This window comes from Falco punctatus (genome assembly GCF_963210335.1).
Source record: "Falco punctatus genome assembly, chromosome: Z".
NCBI lineage: Eukaryota > Metazoa > Chordata > Aves > Falconiformes > Falconidae > Falco > Falco punctatus.
Window position 1 is genome coordinate 80,553,723 of NC_137586.1, and position 21,411 is coordinate 80,575,133.

The window sequence follows — 21,411 nt, forward strand, 5'->3', positions numbered from 1 at the left end:
AATAATACAAAAAATGAAAACAAGCACAGTCCTCAGCTCGCTGTCGGCCGTCCTTGGCTGGAGGCCTGGAGTTTCGCCATGAGCTGGCACATGGTGTTCTACACAGAGCACAGCAGCCACCACTGCGTATAGCAACAGCTGGGCTGTAACATCCGCCTCTCATTGTAGTAACACTTCATTAAAAAACATAGAAAATGCTCAAAATATTTCCATGCCTCACAGCCTGTATCTGGTAAACTGATTAGAAAATTAAATGATCTGTTTTCTTCAGGTTTTTTTGATTAAATATCCATCATAAAGTGTGCAAGAACCACTTGAGTGACATTCAGATCCCAAATTCAGCGCATGAAGCGTAATTAAGTGTGATAGCTATGAGCAGTGATAGCGCTGCATGTTACAGACTGTATTTGAACAGATAGGAAATAAAAAGAAAAATGTGGCTCTTGTCTTCATTTTTTAAAGATATGTACCACATCAGACTACACACCAGGCAGCAACGGGAACAGTGCAAGGGCATAAAATCCCAATCGCGGCTTTACTCCGCAGGGTAAGTGATGCCTCCTAATGAGCTGCTACTTATCTCACCACCGGCTGAGATTACAGTCTTAACAGATATTTAACAGGGTTAAATATCAATACAGTGATATTTCATCCTGACTCAAATCCTAACCTGGAGTCGGTGGCAAAGTGCTCACTGGCATTGATGGAGCTTGCTGTGGAGAAGGAGCCTCCACCCCAGTTTGGCCCAAAACAGCTATTTCTTAGAGCCATTTAAAATACTGTGTTTTGATACAGCAGGTTGGACCCCTAAATGAACTCATTCACTTAATATTCCCCAACCACTTGATAAATAGTTTAGAAGAACTTCTGGAAATATTTTTATTTGCTATTTTAACTAAATAAGATATAAAAATGAAGTGCCTCCTCAACTCATTGTCAAGGGGTAAAGAAATCAACTGTGATAGGGACAGATCTCTTAAAATGACTAAATCAAAAGTGACTTTAATATGTAGTTCAGCTTGCCAAACAGACTGTAGCTGATCTTTCCAATTTACATCAGAAAGTCTTGTCTTGGTTATTACTGAGATCTGCACATAAGAGATGTGCCATTTACTGAGAGAATGGAGATCTAAAGGTTGAAATAATGGCAGACTTGAAAACTAAAATCTCCTCTTTCTAATGGCAGAGTTACAACACTAACTCGTGATGCCCCCGTTACTCAGTCGATGTCAGTCATTACAGTTAATAGTAATGCAGTGCCTATACAAACTCAGCCGGGTGGCTTGCATCGAGCAGGGTGAGACAGATTACTACTGAGTGCAGAGACCTTTTACTCACAAACCAGATACAGAAAATCCCTGCAACTTCAATATGGAAAATAACTGCAGTTTCTGTATCACCAAAGACAGTTTTTTAATTGTCCACATTTTGGTCAGTGATATAAAGTTGACTTAATACTACACCAGTCATATGAATAAGAGTTGTAGAGATTAAAACAGAACGTCCAAGACTTCCCCCCAAAATGTGATACAAGATTGGAGGAGGAAATCAGCATCAAGAAATTTTGCAGGAGATAATTTGGCCCCTGTTTTAGCCTAGCCATGGAGGTCATCTGCCCACCTACTCTCAAGTGCAATTGAGGCAGCAGAGCCTGATGCTGCCCCAGTGTGTGCCCCAGCAGAGAGGGTGTCACGGGATGGATGGGGATGAAGAGAAATGGGAGCAGATCTCCCCACACAGTTGTGGTGCTTTTCAGGGCAGAGGCAACTCCTGGCCGTGGAGCCATTATCTGCCCACTGTGCAGCCTGCTCCCCCTGATGATCGGAACCTGATTATTCTGGGACGCATAGCTGACATTTTCCATTCCAGAGGTTTTGCATGCAAGGCATGAAAATATATGTCATTAATTAGAAAAAGCCCTGAAAAGACTGAATATTTTTTGGAAATTTATGTTTCTGACCCTCACTTGTCTATATAGGTAGAGCCCATAAAGTGTACATTACAATGACAGTTTCCACAGCACCAACAGCACCTTATATTTAACTACCGTAAACAGACTATGACCAGGACACACCAGGACTGATTCCAGTCTCCCTTGAAAAAGTCATACGCCACCAAGGTGTCACAGGGTTAAACAAGCACAGGATGGATCCCATACCCTACATTCTATTTATGATGTATCTCCATTGCATACAAATTGGCACAAGTATGAGGAAATATGAATATCTCAGCATCCTTCAGTGCCAAATACAGACATGATGCAACATAGTCATTTTCTCAATTCAACGTAACATACAATATGCCACTCTCCATTATGCTACAGCAACTGAAATGTGCTGCAGGCCAATGGAAAATATCCCTAAAAATAGCTATGCTGTTTCTGGGCAAAAGGAGAAGTATTCGACATTTCCTTGAAAATGTTCCCACCTGGATTTGCTGGAACAGCAACATGATCGTTCAGTGACAGGAAGCTCACTGGTAAGGAGCTTTCTCCTCAATATTACCCTGCTTTCCCGAAAGCACCACAAACACGGCTTGTAGCAGTTCTTTAAAATACTGTACATGAAAGCCGCACTGAACTGTTTAAGTGCTCCATTGTGAAGCACCGTATTAGGAGCTTTCTGCTGTTCAAGCAACTTTAGATTGTAATGTATTATAATAGTGTGCTATTCTCATAGAGATCATTTTACAAACAGAACACAAAAGATTGTCACATGAGAATCTTCTAAATCATATCAAGGAAAATAAACACCCACTGTAGAGGGACTTGCTTGTTTTGCTAAGGCATTTTAAAGCATATTAGCATAAAAATACTACTTCTGCCTTTCAGGTTCACCCACAGCACTGCTCAAGAGCATTAGATGTGTTACAAATTATTTTGGCAGCATCATAATTTGTTAGTGCATATTTGCAAACTTTATATGCCCTTATTCAGCCCTGACATAGAACCTGTGTAAATTACAGAATTTTGCATAACTGAAAGGCAGGGGAGGGAGGGTTCCATTGGTACATCCACATCCCATACATCAAGAAGAAGCTCCAGTCATTAATAGCAAAGCACATCCTGCCAGGTCTTGGCTCCTCAGAAGCTGCTGGAGGGTCCTGAAGAGGCACGTCCAGGAGCTGCCTAGTTTTTTCGGATGGATCTGCATAGGACTGGAGATAGACCATATCAGCCCTCCCTGGGAACACTGTTTTCTGATATGGGATAGACTTATCTCCTTCCTTTTTTTTTGCAAATATTCTTGCTGTCGTTCTCCTCGGGGCTGTTACATCTTCAACCACCTGTGACACAGAGAAAGAGACATGCTGGGGGCTTCACCAGAAACCAGCAGTAGTAGAGGAACTACAACCCAGATTGCCTGAATTTTAAACTGCCGTCTTTATTTATTGAGCCATTCTTGCCCTCATCCTCCTCGGTGCCACTAACCCTCTGTCCTTTCTTTCGATACAGAGCCACTCTGTCATGAAAGATTCTGCAGGCTTTTGGATAGGTCCTTGGATGGAGCAAGGTCTCCTCGCAAAGACCCTTTCATGAACGGGACCCACAGGTACAGCCTAGGTGGATAAGAGGAACTACAAATAACTGTAAAGATCCTCAGTTTTCAGTCAGAGTCTCTTTCAGGTTCACATAGTTTCACTACAGAATGTAAAAGCCTTACATGAGATTAACGCTAAAAATTTCCATTTTTATGGTATTTTTAGATTATATTTCATTTTCCAGGCTGCAGTTGGCTTGAACCAGAGCCACAATACTTGTGACGCTCCAAACACAAAAAGGAATTACAAAATGTGACAATTCTTAAAATGTGTTTCTTGTTGTATAACAAATTCCCAGTGTTGTAGATTAAACTAGAGAGAACAGGAGCCATAACATGGGGATTATACAGAATTTCACTTTGTTCTGTGGCAAAAAGTTAATGCCTGCCTTGTTCTAGTTGGTAAGTAGAAAAGATACTTTACAACAGCATAACACACAGCTTAGCTGATTGGAAACTGCAGGCATATGTAAATCAAAGATTTTCCTGCACAGTTTAGTGAAAGCTAATTACAGAAAAGTGAGAGGTATTGCTGCCCCTGCTCTGCAGAATTTAAGGCAGAACTATTGGCACATTTCTGTGTAATATTACCAACTTCTTTCTACTCAGTGTCCCTCCAAATAGCTCACCTTAAGAACCCTAGCTGCACAACTGAAACACACACCGTTGATTACCTTGGTTATTAGTACATTTTCTGCACTGGTTCCTTAAAACCACACCTTGTCCAAGTTCCTACATGTGTCTTAGAGTCAAAATTCTGTTAACAAGAAATTGGATCGAGAGCTGGAAATCACACTTTTTCTTATTACAAACCCAGTCATTTCTGTTTAGCAGACAGAAGCATAAGTAGGTAGGAAAACTAAAAGTGAAGGGAAAGAGACCAGGTACATTTTAGCCTGGGCTTTTGGATTTTTTTTCTGGAATCCAATTCAAAGCACAGAGTGAAGCCGCGCAATAGCTGAAAAGCTAAAACAGCAGTTGAACCTGAACCTTGCCATGAAGACCTTCAAGCTCCTCCATGCGTGTTTACACATGAATGGATTTATCTGCCCACTAATACTCTTACCAGCTGCCCTTTGGTTGCCTGTTTAAGACAGTCTTCAGATCCTAGATATTGATTGAATCAAACAACTGATGTTAAATGAACACAGGTGTATTGTGTATTGTCTCAGACTGCAGGATCTTTGGGGCTGGGGTTGTTCTTTCTCTGTTTAACCATTATTTTGGTTCAAGTGAGGCTCTAGCTTGTGAGTATGTGCATTCATAATAAATATGATATAGCTCACCACCTGCCAAAAGTACCTGAAACCTCTGTCTTACACCAGTAATATGAAATTAAGAGCAACAAACAGTTGTTCATCTGCAGGAAACAAGCCTCAAAATGTTTTGGATAGTTATACTGGCAATTGTACGGGTAAGGACTAAATTAGCAGAACCCCACCTGAGCTAATTTACATAGAACAACAAACTGTTATTAACATCTTTCTTTTTTTTTCTCCTCAAATCTAGGAAAATTCAGGCTGATGTGAAATGAGGTGGAAGCCCAGTTCCCAATCTCCCCATGATTATACAATCAACAACGTAGGTTTGAGTCTTTTTTTTTTTTAAGCCTTTCATTATGTAGCATACATGTGCATTTTCTCTAGGAGACTGACTTCTCCCTCCCTCTTTAAAGGCAATCCCTGTGGAGGAAATTCCTTGGGCAGAAATATCTGGCTTCTTGGTGAATTCCAGAAGACAGCATGAGCAGCGTTGGAGTTGGTCTGACCTGTGGTTAGGCTGTTGATGGACTGTCTGGGATACAGCTGGCCACCCATCTAGTTTTGGATCCAAGTTCTAGTTTTGTGGGTGCCTTATTGCCCTTGTGTTTTTGAAGGTTTGTTTGATTTCCACTGCCCTCCTATCGTGCTGATCTCTGAAGTTAAAAGGCAGCTCCACCTCGCATGTGCAGCGTGTGGTGATAGAAAAGCAAATCAAGTAGTGGGAGGGAAGGGAAACGGGTTTAGCCTTTGAGGTGTCAGCATAAACTGGCCTACCAGAAATAAAGGAATTATACAGAGAAGCCTCACTAGGACAGAGAAAACACAAAACCTCCGAGGTAGGCAGTCATACTCGGTGACACTTGACCTGCTGAGAAGCTGCATTTAAGTGTTTGTTTTTGTGAAAGTCACTCAAGTATTTCTTCCACATGAAGAGTGTTGGTGTATTTTCCTGTAGGCAGGACGGGTCTTTGCAGCCTCCACAGAATAAAGAGGTTTCAGTTGCTTCATTCTGTGGGATCATCTCAAAACCTTATTCTTTAAGTAGAGTCAGTCACTGTATTAATACATAATTTAACGATATAGACTATGATGCAATTAATTACACCTCCATAATATTGATAGAAGGGAAGAAGTAGTTGCTATTTGATGGAAATATTTAGGCACATGTTTATGTTTTTGTTATTATTTCTCTTGCAAGTATTTTCTAACAATACTGAAGAAGCCCAAAGACCAAATCTGAAGGCTGTATTTTTGGAAATCGTTAAGGAACTTAAGTCCAGCTGTTAGAAGTTACTGAGTTACCTCAGATGTGTCTCCACACATTTAAAAGGTGGATGTGTAGGTCTGATGTCTGCCAACAGCAGTACAAGTCAGTCTGTGGTTGCTGTATCATGCCATCCAAATTTCCTTGCCTCTAATTTCATTCACTATCCCAAAAGCTGAGAAATATGTATGTTTTTCAAGAATTTCTGGATGCCGGCATTTCTGGATGTCTGACAGCCCAGCTGGAGCAGAGCTGTAGCAATAGCTCCAGCAGGATTACTCGACATGGACATGCAGAAAATGTAAGCAAATGGCTCAAGTGCAGAGACACACAACTTCTGCTGTAGCCATGGAGTGAACGCAGTCCTCCCAGGAGTGGATTTACTACACCTGTACAGAAAAATGATAGAATTAAATTGGTGCTACACAGTTGTAGGATGGCACAGGTGATGCTGTTCCTATAGGCGTTTATGAGTAGCTCATTTCACAAGTGATCTTTAAGAGTTTCATAGGAAAGTTTCCAAAATGTCCTTCCAAAATAAGTCTAACAATGCACAAAACTTTGAACAGAAATGGTTATGCATGCATGCATATTGCTGTCTGTTCAAAATATAGGTTACTCTGTCTATTGTGTATGTTGCAAGATTTTTGTACTTACTGTACATGTCAAGTATTGGACAACAGCATATGTTGCTTTGCATAAAGTCAAGCATTAACCTAGAACTCTCTGACACCATCTTGTGATTTATATATAACCCCCAGCCTTTCGCTGATTTACAAAGTTCAACCAAAACCAACAAAATACTACCCTTGCTCAGACAACCGACGTACTACATGAACTGACCACTGCGGATGCCAAGGCTATGTAAACAACTTGGTTATGGGAGTTGAGTTTACTAAAGCAAAACAAATGAAAACACAACCAAACCGAAGTTAAATACCCTGCCTTGTGCCTTGCCCTGAAGGCCTCCAGACACGAGCGTCGATGACCTCCAGTGCAGGAGCTTTATACTGTTTATGCCTGACAGCATTTCTGGACAAGTCTGTCTCACAGAACACTCCTGCTTACAGTTGTCCTCAACACATCAACAACATTGTCAAAGGATCCTCTACAACAGTTTAATGATTAGCTTCTAAAAACCCAGTCTCTCCAGTCAGACATTTGCTAGAGTTCAGAGAACTCTTTAAGAAATTTGATAACATTAATGAGTTATTATTTCTTACATGAAACCGCTGGAAAAGGCAAAATTGATTCTCTTTCCTTTTGATCAGGTATGTTAGGCTGTGATCAAGATCTTAATGAAATCAACAGATTTCAAGAGCTGCAAAATTTAAGGAGTCATTAAGTTAGACAACAATTCTCAGTGGCTGAGCTGTCTCCAGTACCAGAATCACTTCACATCTCTTTTGTATCATTATGTGTTTCTCCATAAGATCTCCAGTCTGACAGTCTTTCCTAGGTCTGCTTTTGCTCTTTAAAGAAAATGGCACAGTGTAGGGACATCACAGACTATCGTCAATGGTGACTGCTTGCCCAAATATTTGTGGGACCCTGTCCTGTTTATCATCTTTATCTATGTCCTGAAGGAGTTGCTGGAGTGCTCTCCCACCGTGTTTGCAGATGACACCAAATGGGAGTGACCACTGGGCCCAGGGGTTCATCAATGAGATGGAGGCTGGTGCCTTAGAAAAGTACATGGTGGGAGGACAAGAGATAATGAGAGTGGTTCAGGCTGGATACAAGTAGAGTTTCTCCCCATGAGGATACCAGGCGGTGGGGTAGGTAGCCCAGGAAGGCTTTTTGATATCCAGCCTTAGAGGTTTTCTAGATAGGGCTGGAAAAAGCCCCAAAAAGCCCCTTCTGATCTCTGAGCTGGCCCTCCTTTGAGGAGGAAATGGGACAGAAGGCATCCTGAGATCCCTTCCAGCATGAATTACACTGTGGCTATATGCTTAGTATTTTAAAAGTCCCAGAAAATTTTGAACAATCTTCTGCTGATAATTCGTTTTGATGTTGCACCTCATACAGCTTTATAAGATATATTTTGTTTTTATTCTACTGTGGAGTAAGCTAAGAACTTCGGGATGCGGAGAATGACAGGGCTGACTGATCTTAACAGTTGTTGAGCCTGTTGTCCTCCTTAGTCCTGGTTATGTTCTTGGTACCTCTGATGTACATACAGCACACCACTGGATCCAGAGGGAGTGCTACTTTTCACTGACAAAACCTGTTTTCAGCATTTTTCCAGTTTTTGAAGACTGAACACAAACCTGTTACTGTTCCCACAGACCGATGTGAAAAGATCACAAAAATAAAGTTAATGTGACACGGGGACCCAACCACAGGAGACAGTCTGGTATTTCTGCATTCAGAATGGCCTGAAACCCTTACATCATTGAGAAAATGAGACTCTTTAGAATAGTGAGCTGTCCTGTGAAAATCTGAAACCTCCTTTTGAAAAACCCTTGCTCCTCACACAGTTATTTCTCACCACCCACCTCCGGGACCCACCAGCTGTGCTGGGAAGATGGTGACTTCTGTGTGGTCCTGTCCCACCTCTCCTGCGGTATCTGGACATTGCTCAGAGAAGCAGCTGTCCGCGATTACAGATCTTCCTCATGACATGGTTCACATCACCAGGAAAGTAGGAAGGTTCAGGATGACAAACCAAAAGTAATCTGTCACTGTCAACTCCATGGGATCAAAGGAAAAACAAACTGTATCTGTTTTGGCAAATGGTGAAGGGAAGAGGAAAAGCACAGGCTGTTAGGTTAACGTAGACAGACAGGGCTGACCTCTGCTATCTAGACTAGTTTATTTTGCTTCAGTATTTTGCATGCTGAAATTACTTTTGTCAGGAACGTCCAAGCATTTTGCAGAAGATCTAATTAAAAGCTGTGACACCTCTGTGAGATACAATTGACCCTCAGAGAGATGCTAAGTCACTCAGGTGAATACCTGAGGAGTCACTGAGGTGTTCTGGTTTTGGTAACTACCAGACATAAGGGTGACAATGGCATGGACAGTGTAGGGGCATGGTGACAGCACTGCCGATGGGAAGGGCCCGAGACTCCATTTCTGGCCCACAAGTGCACAAGTCAGAGCTGAGAAGAAGAAAGTTCAACATTGGTAAAGAATTCTGGAGAGCAATGATCTCTGTCTCAGGGTGGGAAGGAGCTTCAGTTAAGGTGAGGAACTCCTGGCATCAGTTTTCAAGCAACTGGCAGACTGTTAAAGTGGTGTTTGTGGTACTCGCAAAATATCCAGTTGAAAACTGGAATAAATGGGGGTTTTTTGTCTCTTCTAACTTGCATGAGTAATACATGAGCTACATCTGCTTCAGCAATCTCATGCATGTGATCACTGTTGCCCGGCGTTAATCAAGAGCAGTGAATTCAGCTTCCACAATACAATCAGTTCTTGTTCTCAACTTCTGAGAGTTCATAATTCAGTCTTACTGTCATTCCTTTCCTCTTCCATGTTCTTTCATGAAAGGTAAACCTCCACAGAAAGAAACTAGAGTCATTAACTGTTGGAAACTTTAATGTGCTAAAAAAACAGAATTAGAAGTGATAATGAAATTTCCACTGCTGAAAGCAGACTTTGCTAACTGATGTATGTAGTGAGAAAGGTGGCCATATAACCAATAAAAATAAGAACTGTGTTCATTTTTAATATGCCTCATTCATCTTTGCTTGAATTGGCAGAACACCAAATTAGAGTTTAAGTTAAGATGTTCCTTTTAATTTTCAGTAATTAAAATAAATATATGTTTAACCATTTCCATTAGACTCTATTAAATCCAGTATATTTGAAAAAATATCTTTTAGAACAATATCTACCAAACTGAGTAACATTTGTAATGCGCTTTGGAGCAAATAAAATTAATTAGTCCTAAAAATCCAGGTTCTACTCTGCAAAAGCAGCTCACCACTAAATTACTCGCATTCCCATGGATAGACATTGTTGTTACTAAATGAGATATTTTATTTTTTTCCCCCTAGGAGCTAAGTAACGATAAGCAGGAGCAGCATAAACCAGGAAGGCTGATAAGATTAACATCCTTGACTATCTGTCCCCATCCCCACTCCATGATCACCTAGGCTGGGCAAGCAAGCAGCTCCAAGCTTCACAAAGCAGCCTCAATTTGCAGGCCAGCAGCACAGGTTCTTGCAGCTATGAACTCCTGCCATTTATAAAAGGCTTATAAGTCTATCGAAAACTGTTTTCCAGGTCCTGTGCCATGGACCCAACACTGTTCCCACTCAATCAACGAGAAGTCAATAGCTGAATTCAGAGGAAACAGTAGTGAGTCCAGAAGGACTGTTTCCACAGAGGTCTTCAACATAAGACTAAGAAGTTGTGTCATAACTTATCTACTGTCAAAACAGCAAATTCTCTGTTTTGGTCCAAAATTACTTTTTCAGTGACAAAAACCTTTGACTGAAAATACATGTTTCGGTTTGATGAAGGAAGTATGCTGATACTGTTGCCAGTTCCAGTTTCATTACAAATTCAGGAATTGTCCTCTAGACCAGTAGCAAGATGAGAACGCACTTTTGATTTTCACATGGATTCCAAAATATCTAACAAAATCAAATGTTGGAATTTTTCGTGGAAACATGAAAGCAAATAGCAATAGTTGTACCAAGAACAGAACTATGAATAACAGTAAAAGGTAAAAAAGCTAGGAGGAAAGAAGAAACAAACCCAAAGGACAGCTTCACTTGGAGGAGGACAGCTTCCCAAAAAGCATTAAAAGCAAGCAGTGACAGAGTTATAGAGGGGAAAAAAGGAAACTGGGAGAGAGATGGGGAAAAGGGACAAAGCAGCAGAGGTGGGTTATACAGAGTTTTGTCCTGAGGAAGGACACTGAGGTAATGAGGTAGCCAAACAGTACAGAAAAGAGGGCATTTAATAGTCAAGTAGATGAAGTATCTTGAAAAGGAAAAGGAACTGGCAACTGAGACAAAAGCTAGCAGATAAACGTAAATAGTGCTATGAAATCAAAGAAAATGAGGCATACACACACAATTCTAAGAGAGGAGAGAAAGCCAAACCACAGAGCTTTGCCAAGGGATCAAACCCTGGAAGATTCATCTCGCCAAGAATTGTGAGGGCTTGTTTTATTTTTGCTTTTTTATTCCTGCCAGAAGATATAAACTATATCTATTTACTTAGGGGGAAAAAAATTGTATTGCAACACAGCCAATTTCTCTTGGGGAAAGAAGGATGCTGTAACAAAAATGCCTGAACAGTTTTTCACAGTATATCCAGGGATGCTGGAAGTGCTTGGTAAAGCTAAAAGTGTACAAAGTCTCTCTGCAAGGCTGATCAACAGAGAAAGGGTGGAATCATTATGGGCCAGATTCAGATATGCTTGTGAAGCCTGAATAGCCTGTGTCAGACTTGGTCCCATGGAAATCAATGAAACTATTCCAAATAATTAATTTAAATCACGAAATTGGGGTCTGGTCTGAAGAATGGCTGTGAGATTTGTAATACAGCTCTTGCTTTTTAATAACAGTCTTACATTAACTTTGCAAATGTAGACCTTGTAAAGACCCGCACAAAAAGGTAAAGCAAGGAAAATGGATATCCCATTTTGGGGAAAGAAAACATTTGGTTGCTGATTGCTTGTCAGGATCTAAGCGAGCATCTGTTTGCAGATCTGCTAGTTTTAACAAAGTACAAGAGAAATTCATTTACCTCTATAATTAAAAGAAAAAAGAAAAAAAAAAAAAAGAAGAAGAAAAAAAAACAGAAAAGAAAAGAAAACCCACCCTCCATGATCCACACACTGCTCATGTGCAAACACTGGCTGTACACGATCTGAGCTTTGAGTGCACACAGAGGTTGGCAAGTTCAACTTACGGCTGTGCAGAATTTAGGCCAAATGGCATACAGACTACAGCTCCTCTCTCAGCTTCAACCCTTCTGCGAGATTTCATCTGACAATATTTTCCCTTGCCTGCACCTTCCTTCATGTCCTCAAAGTGCAAGAGGAAGCAGGAGGCATTGCACCAAATAAATCTCATACAGACTAAGCAAAATGCTGGCAGGCCACGGGAGCTGCTCATCCGGGCTCTGAGCTCTGCTGAAGTTTTCAAAGCAGTCTTTTCCTTTTCTGCCCTCCTCATTTGTTTTTTAAGTGTTGACTGATCTTGACTGGCCACAAGACCTTTGACACTGGCACAATGTTTTTGCTTATGCCTGATTTTGACTACCCAAATTTGTGAATCTGCCTAATCTACACTTAGCAGAAACTTAATGCACTGGTATGGCTAAACCTTCATTCAAGCTGTAAGTTTTCCAAGAACAAGTGATACTGTTTATTTTTCCTCTCTTTTGTAAACTATGCTCTTTCCCCATGACCACATAACATGGATGGGAACTTTAGCTTTGCATCATGCAGCACAACATTGCCACAGTGCATGGAGGTATTTTCTATGTAGAACTGTGCTCTAATCCTGCTGTCCTTTTCCACCTTCCTATTAAACTACATCATTATTGTGTTACTGACTGATCTTGAATAAAGTGATGCTGCAGTATCTGGAAATACAGGTAAGGGATGCACTGCCTTCAGGCAGTCTCCGGAAGAAGGAAAAGCAAATCCAACTCTCCTCAAATTGCTTTTGCAAGCAAATTGCCACAAAGAAATTGCAGCATTTTAATGAAATACTTCCTTTAATATACTTTAAAAACATGGAAAGCCAAAGGAGAATGACCGTGACAGAACAACAACAGCTGAGAGGAGGAGGGCATTCCTGAATAAAAGCTGGCACTTAACCTTTGCATACCCTTCCTTGTATAGTGGAAGAGCTGGTTTTAGGGTAAGGACAGGATCAGCTGGATGTGAAGTCTGACCAGGAGCAGTGCAAGGTAGCATATCTCAAACTGTGCATGTGGTTATCATACATATGTGCTGCTTGTTGCTTCCTGTAAGTAAGTGCACATAGAGAGCAGCCCAATTCTATAGACCTGGAAATGCAAAACCCTAACATTCTGCTGCATTTCCCAAAGTCTCAGAAACAAACATCCACTTTAAGACCTTTGCTACTTTTTGTTTTGTATCATTCCTACTCCAAAACTTGAAGTCAAGCACGACACTATAATTGTACGGGCATTTGGGCACAGGGCAGCTATGAAACTGGCTGCATCTCATGGCCATAGATATGAGATATATAGATACATAGATATAGATATACCAGAGCCAATGTACAGGATGCAGGAGGGATATATACTCAGAAGTAGAAGGGGGAAGTAGAGAACAGTCTGTTACTTTCTCAGACCAGTGAAACCTGCTCCCAAGAGAAATTTAAATTTGTGCAAAGTGAAGCTCTGCCAACATATGTTGGCATATCAGGAATCAAGGGCTGGGAACTGCCTGCACTGCCACTGCTTTGGGGCAGGGGGAGGGGACGAAGGCTTAGGAGGTATGCAGTTGCTGTGCGCACAGGGACAGATATCTGAGAGCTGCGAGCTCAATCTTTTTCCATGACCTAAGCAATGGTTAAAGATTTCCATTCCTTCTGGATTCAAGTCTCACCCTAAGGCTAGCCTTCATTGTGTCAGTGGCTGTGGATACATCCCAGTACTTCTGAAATTCCTATAATTTTAATGGAGATGTATATGAGGTCACCCATGCAAGATGGGAATGGATGAGTGCCTTCGATTATCAGAGTAGGACTGACTTCTATCCGTGTGGTACATCTCCCCTTTTTAACCCAGTTAACAAATTTAATATATTAATTACTAACTAATAAATTAAGTAGTGTTAAACTATTACAGCAACTAGTTTTTTTTCCTCGCAGCAGCAAAATATACACTCAGGAAGGGAACAGCACAGTATTACGTTACACAGCACGTGTTTCTGTGGAATTCTTGTGGGAAAACAGAGCCACATCACCTGCCGGGAGGTCTGCCGCAGGCCAGCAGACACATGCAGCGCCCAAGTCATTCTAGCTGTATTAACAAACGACTGCAAGAATTTTGAGCAACGCGTGTTTGCAGACCATGCAATATGCATCTTTTTTCACATATAAAGCCATGGTGATTAGTGAAGAGGTACGCAGTGATACATACAGGTCCATTACAGTAGTGTTACTGTGAGGACTTGCAATATACTAAGGGGTTGTAATATACTAAAGGCTTGCAATACTTCATTTAGCACCCTCATCAGTGAGCGAACGCCTCACCTGCCAAAGGCAATTTTGGGAGCTCACACTCTGGGGAGAGACAGGGTCTCTGGAGGAAGAAGGCAGGCAGTCTCGGCACACGGCCTGTGACCAAAAGCCATGAAGGCTGAATAGGTCTAAGTGCCAAATGAAGGACTGTTCTCACTACTGTCCTGCTCAGCCTGACGAGAGCAAGCCAGGCTCAGGGCATCAACCTCTGAGCAGAGGAGGGAGGCTCAAATCCCAAACCTGCAGGAGCGTTGCGGCAGCCGCAGGCAGCAACCAGCAGTGTATTGGAAGATGAGGTAATTGCAGGTATGATAAATGAAGCCCTGACTCTTCCAGCTAAATTGCTTTAGGGATCATGTTATTCCAGCACAGCTTTTCAGAACCAGGGTAATATCACCTATGGTAGTTTAGCCCAGTTGTATGTGCATGGTCTGAGATGAAGGCAAGCTTTTGTGTTAAGACATCATCGAGCTGCATCGGTCTCAGAAAGGATAGGACTTAATGAATGGGAAGTTTCATGTGCCGAGCAGACACTAGGAGATGCTCTCAAAGGAGAACAGAGGAGACAGAACTCCAGGAGCACACTGGCCTATTTAAAGAACGCAAGATTACGTTTATTTTTCCTCTGAATTAAGCTATAGTCAATTTTAAAATATAACGAAGTTTAAGATACTTGCTCTACAGAGATCTACTGTCATGTAATATCACCAGTCACCCTTTCTCAAAGGACTACAGGCAAAAGGGCAGCTCACGTGGCACATACAAAATGCTTAGCAAATACAGGGTACTACACCCAAAGTCATCAGGGGTGTAATAATGTGCAATAACCTCTCTTTGATGTGGGAGATCCGAAACCCTTCCCCAAGGCGCCTAATGCCGCGCATTCAGGGACAGCAGTGGTTTTTAACCATAGGAAGGTCTGTGGGTTGTGTTTGTCCCGCCAAGCTGATGACATCTGCTAATAAAAGTTACCTCTGGTATTCATCTCTGGGGTTCACTGTACTGGTATCAGTCACCTTATTAACAATGTGTGAAAGAATGTCTGAAAAGGAAAACGTTAAGAGGGTCTGTTTCCCTAAATTAGTTGACTGCTTCTGTACATCCATAAGCCGCCATGCAGGCTCACGTATCATTACCAGTGCCAGAGTCACACAGCAATCCCCAACAAACAAGAACAAAGCATACTTCTTCATTATTACTCCAAGACTCTCCCAAATTGGGTTGGCACTGCATGAAAGAGGAACCCCATCACACCTCGTGACAAAACCATGAGGAAACATGCCTATCCTCTTCACAGTGGTCCTCAGAAATGCCCAAAGACTCATGATGAAACACAGATGAAGCACCAGTGAAAATGAACTGTGCATCACTGCTAAAATATTCACACCTCACTGGAGAGCTAAATGGGGACAGTAAGCTAATCATTGTGACACTGTGTAACTCAGTTCATGGGGGAATCCAACAAAAAAAAAAAAACAGAAATACAGTGTCTGAAGCTTCATTTGCAGCCTGTGGCAAGCTTCATGTTTGTCTTCCAGATGTATGTGTTTACTGAGATTTCTTTTGGGGACATTTGGATTTGGTAGATTTTATCCTCTAACCATCTAGACCAGCCTTGTTCTGCGAGGAAGCATGTGCTGCTTAGTCATACTGGCTCACCACATAACACTGAAGCCGCCTGCTTCATCCAGCAGGACACAGCTGACCTTACACAACCATACAAGTTGGTACGTCCTTCTGTGTGACTAGCAATTTGTCTTCTGCCAAGCCCACAACAATCACTAAGCAGCAGCAAATGACACATTTTCTGCTACTCAGGGAGGTGCGATCTAGCTCACAACTGGCTTCAGAGTAGACAGCCCACCCAAACACCTGCCTGCAGACGAGAACGCAACCAACCCACAACGGTGCAAAGAGCCCCAAAACAACTGCATGGTTTGACGTCACTCCAGACAGCAGTGTCCAGCTCCAGAAGAATTCTTCTGAACCTAGATAATAAGAACCAGCTCCTGGTTAGTGGTGTTTCAGCCCCAGCCGAAATGTGCTGCCCTCAATCGGTTCTGTCTGTACTTCTGCACAGGGTCGCATGCTCCAAAAGCTTTTCATGACGAGCCGTAACCCGCTGCTGCCTCATTTTCACGTAATGATGGAGCTGCACTCAGTTTTCTATTCTGCAGGCTTGGCGTATGAAGATAGCCAACGCTGGCTTTTCTTTTCAAGGCTTTTAAAAGTGTGGGATGAGTTGTCAGTGTGGCAAATTTCCCTTTTCTTTGGCAATAAAGTTTCTAACCAAGAAAATGGCTGGAAATTTTCCTTTTTTTCCATCTTGTATGGTTGCCACTCCCTCAGACTTAAATGACTCAAACATTTTCTCTGTCTGCTGAACAATGATGATTTTGTGGTGAAAGTGCTGACATCGTCCTGCCCCTGGTAAGTTTCTGCTGCCTAGAAATTACTAATTCCCTGTGTATGATTCTGGAAAATTGCACAGGGTACTTAGTTGTACATACTGAAGATGTGTCTCAAAATAACATCACTTAACCATCTCTCTGAGCTCACATGAGGTATTACAACACCTTTATTTGTTTCAAGGACTAAAAATGGAATTAAGACCAAAGAAATGTGACTTTGGGCAATTCCACCTCTTGCTATTGTTTCTTTTCCCTTATTTCCATGTGTTTGTTTGACAGTATTTACTGCACTATATCATGGTAAAGTTCTGAATCTTCAACCCTTCCTTATTAAAACAACTTGAGTGGTTTGAGATCTCCAGATGAGAGGGAGTGCAAAATGATATCCTGAAAAACTGTACTTAATAATTGGAAAGTCTCAGTGTTGTGCCATTTACAGGCCTTTCTGGTCTCAAACTGCTGGTATAACTGTTGTTATGCATTGGCATTTTTGCTTAATTATGGCAGTGTCTCACCAGATACAGCTTACATCTTCCAGCTGAGTACAGAAATGTTAAATATTAATAGCCCCTTTCTTTACAGGAGGTTATATGGAGACTAAGTTACAAGGTTTAAAATTCAGATCTTACTCTTCACTGATCCAACCAACATAAAAATGTTAAAATAAGACTGTATGTGGCATCTATAACTTCCCTTTAAGGTCTTTTCCTAGATTCTAGCTTTTGTATACACCCATTTCAAAAACCTTGCAGTCATTTAAAAAAAGTTTTCTCATCTTTCAAAATACTTCTCTACCCCTTCGTGCCTCTCAAAATCACCTTTCTGCTGCCCCTCTCTGCCTCTCCTGTCCTCCTTGTAGATGCATGACACACACACTCAACTTCGCTCAAATCCCTCCACAAAAAACAACATTTCCTGCAGTCCTCAAGGGGATAATTATCTCAATATTATTCTTTAATACATAAAACAGTGTATTTGACAGAATGCACTTCAAACTGACTTTATAACCATCTTCTGCTTTGTTTTATCAGCCTTTCACTTGACCATAGATTCAGTAGAGAACAGACCTTAACTTTGCAGTTTTGAGCACCTCCTGGGCCCAAACACCCTGAAGCACCTACAGCATCCTTGGGTTTAGGCACCGTGCTGCTGAAAACAGCTAACTTATCTGCAATCCAGTCTGCAGCAGATAACCCAAACCTCCCTCAGGCTGCAGCCACCAGGTACATAGGGCTTCATCACAACAGCGGATACCAGGTAGTTCTTGATATTGTTATTTCACTTGCATAAACAGCTATGTCGCAGAGCTTATGCAAGTTAGTGAAGTATTTTGTAGGAGCAGGTGTGACAGAGGGCATAGTTAGGCACAATGCCATCTTCTCTAGCAACAAAGCCAGCCTGAGACTCATGTCCCAAACCCCAGTACCCTGTGCTTCACCCCCCTGGGGTTGTGCTAGTATCTGGTTTTTAAGCCATGATATACACTGGAAATCTTACTTCTTTGTGCCAGGTTTAGATAAGTTTCAGGAAAGACAGTACCTGCTTGGGTAGAGCGCTTTGGCGGGTGATAGTTAGGCTTGCAAAGTTAACCTGTAAACAGTTTTTGGACAAATGTGAGCAGGTTTGTGCTTGGTGATGCCTCAGACCCAGCCCTCAGGGCTCCCCAGCTATCCCACCAAGCCATGGCCCGGGGCCAGGGCGGGCACGCGGGTTTCACATGCAGGGATACAAAGGACTCAGTTGTTCTCTCTCTGAAGACAAGTGTACTTCCAGAAACAATTGCACTGGGATTTCAGCAAGCTGGCTGCCTGCAGCTGGGAAGTCTCACCCTGCATGCATCCAAGGCCAGCAGTGTCCCATCTCAGCAGGGCTTCTCCTGACTTCAGTCACTGCAGCTTCGAGCTCTTTATTAAACAGAGTTCACCAAGACGACCATATCTCATTCTCCCTTCAGCCAAAGCAACATTAAAAAGTGAAGCAAAGAAAATCTGGGAGAAAGTGGGATACATGACACCCATCCCTTTCCCTGTTTCTGCAGATCTGCCATCAGAAGCGCTGACACCACCACTGTTGTGTCCTGGATACAGGCTGTGCACGCAATCTGAGACGTTACCAAGTATCACTCAGACCACTTCGAGGCTGGCAGGCCTTTTCTGGTTGTCATTCTGGACTAAGTGTACCTGGCAGGATGGAAGGCCACATCTTAAAGCCACAAAAGATGGCAAGACAATGTTTTATTTTCATAAAACATTTGATTTATTTTTTTTTCCTTCCAGCATGACCACACTCAGGTGTACCAGTGCCCAGTACCAGAAATGCTATTCATTGTGAGCCATTTCCTAAAGGAAAAGTGCATGTGAGAATTCAGATTATTTTGCCTACCGCAGCTGCTGCTTGCAGTGTGAAAGGAGAGCTGCAGCCAACAACACGGTAGTATGGAGAGTGGCACATCTGCTGCCCCCCGTCCAGCAGCACCAAGCCCATCTGCAGCACATGATACGTTTCCTAATTGTGGATAGCATATAATTAGGACAACTTAAACCTCATTTAATGAGTGCAGTAAGTTAAACCAAAGCACTTGGGTAGATTTTGTCGGTGTTGGAGCAGGAGGCTGCAGAGTGAGGTCACATCAGCTGGGAAAAGCAGAGTCCCTCCTCAGTAGACCACGGGGCTGGAACTACGGCTGGACTTCTGCATAGCCTGTTGCCTTCACCACCATAACCTTTGAGCTTTTTGCAGGGAAGGTAAATAATTTTGTGATTTGCCCCTCAACACAGACTCCAGGTGACAAGGAAAATGTACACCAGACAGACGTATTAAAACCACAAATGATTGGTAAAGATGTCATCAATATTTTCATTACTTTGACCTTCTCATAGTCTACCTTGTAAATACTAGTAGCTCAGTAACTTCAATACTTGTGTACCTTAAATACTTGCATAAATTAAACACTTGCATAGTTCAGAGTGCATTATTTCAGCCCCAGTTTTACAAACCTTTTGAAGGAATGAAGGAAGGTGTTAACATTTCCAACCTAAAAGTATTTGTTTACAGCATAACGAAGAAGAAAGGAGGTGGAAAAGATTACACAGGGAATAAAGATCTCCCTATTTATTCATCACATACTTTCTAGGGCTTTTTGCTCTTTAAATTTGTTCTAATATTATCAGAATTGATTTCTAGTCTCTCTGATCCCAGAGGAAATGTCTTCAGTGAAGCTCTCGGTGGATGACTGTAATGAAGAATCATCTTGCAGAGCTGTTACTATGGTGCTCTTAAGTGTAGAGCTTCTAAAAAATTAACTGATAAGAAAATTCCAATGCACTATATTTAGAAGTATTTCATTTCCTAGCTTTTGACATAAAATAATTTAACAATTGAAAGTCTACATGGAAAATGTTTACTTTTTATTGCAACATGGTTATCTTTTAAAACATGTTTTTGTTGGCTTTTAAATAAACACCGGATTTAGCAAAAATCTTGCTTAGAAAATTCTACAAAAGTAAAACTGCAAGCAAGAATTATACAGTTAATTTCTCCGCGTTCTGTTTTGGTTTGGGTTTGGTGGGCCTTTTTGTCATTCCGAGAACCAAATCCCTTAGAACCTACTAGAAAATATTTATGTACAAAGAACTCTACTTGAATGTTTACCTTTGCTTTATACTCTAGGAAGCCATTTTAACAGGGGTACTACTTTCTGACTCTCTTGGAAAAGGCCCAGGTCTATTTTTAGATGCCAGCATCCTAAATTGTGTACTATATCACACAGGGCAATGCAAGCAAAAACGGAAAATTCAGCTTCCTATTATTTTTGAGTGTGAGCCAACACTGGCCCATTTCTGTAGGACAGCCCAGTTTAAAGCCCTCTACAGTCACTACTGAAACCATTATGAGGAATATGGGATTATTACAGGCACAACTGTATTTTACATATGTAGTTTATACCACCTGATGAAGAGTGAGTGCAAAATAACTGAAAATAACACCAAAGTGCACATACACATTTGCAGAAGTCTCTGTACTGTTACTACAAATCAGTTTACGGTAACACCTTCATTTGAATCACTCCTATTTAAAAAAAAAAAAAAAAAAAGAGAGAGAAAGAAAAAACATCCTTCTCCACACTGCTTATAACGAATTGCCTGCCAGCGCACAATAATTAATTTCCTGCAAACCCACTCAGCGGTGCTCTCCCCACTTCATGGCCAAAAGGGCTGAGAGATTCTTTGCCATAATGGCCTTCTTGTATCACTTATAAAAGAGGCAAAATGCTTGATGATGACACTTTTTTCAGCGTTGACCACCTTGCCCCTGTCTGCAACCACTTGAAACTCCACTCACAGCTCTGGCAATCGGATTCCACCCCACTGATGTTTCATAAATGGCTTGCACAGCATCACAGGCAGGGTCTCCATGCTGCACGAGGAAATTAGTGGGTATGCAGCTACTTATAACAATTAGACAGATAAAAGTAATCTGGAAAAAAAATTACACCATCCAAAAGGCACTCTTTGCATCTTCACATTCTTGCACCTTTGCATATTTGCAGTATGTCTGGCAATTATTTTACCTTCAGTGGTTTCACATCAGGAGGAGGGCTCATTGTAAATGATGACAAACTAATAGCAATAAGGTTTTGCACTCCTGCGAAGGATTTGTGTTCTCAAAATCATGTGGGAACAAAAGTTAACTGCACAACTTCGTAACATCCAAGTGAGTAAGCGCTAGCTCTGAGATGGGGATGTCCCA